Source organism: Nannospalax galili, unplaced genomic scaffold (assembly GCF_000622305.1).
Source record: "Nannospalax galili isolate Female #2095 unplaced genomic scaffold, S.galili_v1.0 scaffold853, whole genome shotgun sequence".
NCBI lineage: Eukaryota > Metazoa > Chordata > Mammalia > Rodentia > Spalacidae > Nannospalax > Nannospalax galili.
Window position 1 is genome coordinate 653,747 of NW_008332825.1, and position 1,068 is coordinate 654,814.

Here is a 1,068-nt window from a genome sequence, read left to right on the forward strand (position 1 = left end):
AGAAACAAAATATATATCTAGGCAAGGTTTATCTGAGAATGTTTTGTCTTTGCCCAAGATCTAGCTACATGACACATAGTAATTAAAAGTACCAGACTGGTGGAACTAACTTTCTTGGATGTTTAACATACTTTGAGGCCTATACTAATTTGGTCAGAAGGACATAAAGGACAGTTTTTGCTCCTTGCCCTCCTAGGTCGACTAGTTCCAGGGGACTATGAACATCTCTCAAAATGTCCTGTAATTGTGGTGGGTCACCTGTCCTCTTGATCAAGGAGGCCGAGGAGACCCCACCAGATGGACTTGAACCAGTGTCCAGTCTACAAAGAGGAGGGTCAACACAGAGGAATCATTTCCTCCATGCTTCCAAGTGAAGCCAACCATGGTCAGCAGGACCTTTAACTTATTTTCACATAGGCGGAACCGGTAAAAGAAAGGAGCCAGAGGCTCCTCCCAAGCCCATGTGACCCCTGAGGAACAGATCCTCAAACAACCTTAAGAGTAAAAATAAATTGGTTTATCAGGGCCAACTATATGGCCTTAAACACCCAAAAGGAAAGTATAACCAAAGATTATAATTTTTTAAGAATCCATATGCATAGCTAAAGGCTACATAACAAGCAACAATGCCAGATAGGAGATACCTTCTTTTGAGTTGTTGGCCAGGTAGCCAAAGGGACTCCCAGATAGTAACCCAGCATAGAACTGGGAAAATGAACAGCAGACCCCAATCTTATCTAAAGGAATATTGACAACTGATTGCTGCTAGATGAGGAAGATCTGATCTTCCTAATTCAAGGAACTCTAGATAGACTGTCTAGACTTAGCAGATGGACAAGAACTAGGGAACAGCTGGGGGTGCTGACAACACAGCAGAGAGTAGCAGGGATATCAGAGTATAAGGGCTCTAGTGGAGCCAGGGAGGCTATGGGAGGGTGCCATATGGGAAGTGGGTTTACAGTTGAATAAGATGGTTTGGGATGTTCTGTGTGATACACACACACACACACAAAAAAAAAATCAACAAATTTTTAAAAATGTATTATATTTGAGGAGGAAGCATGGAAA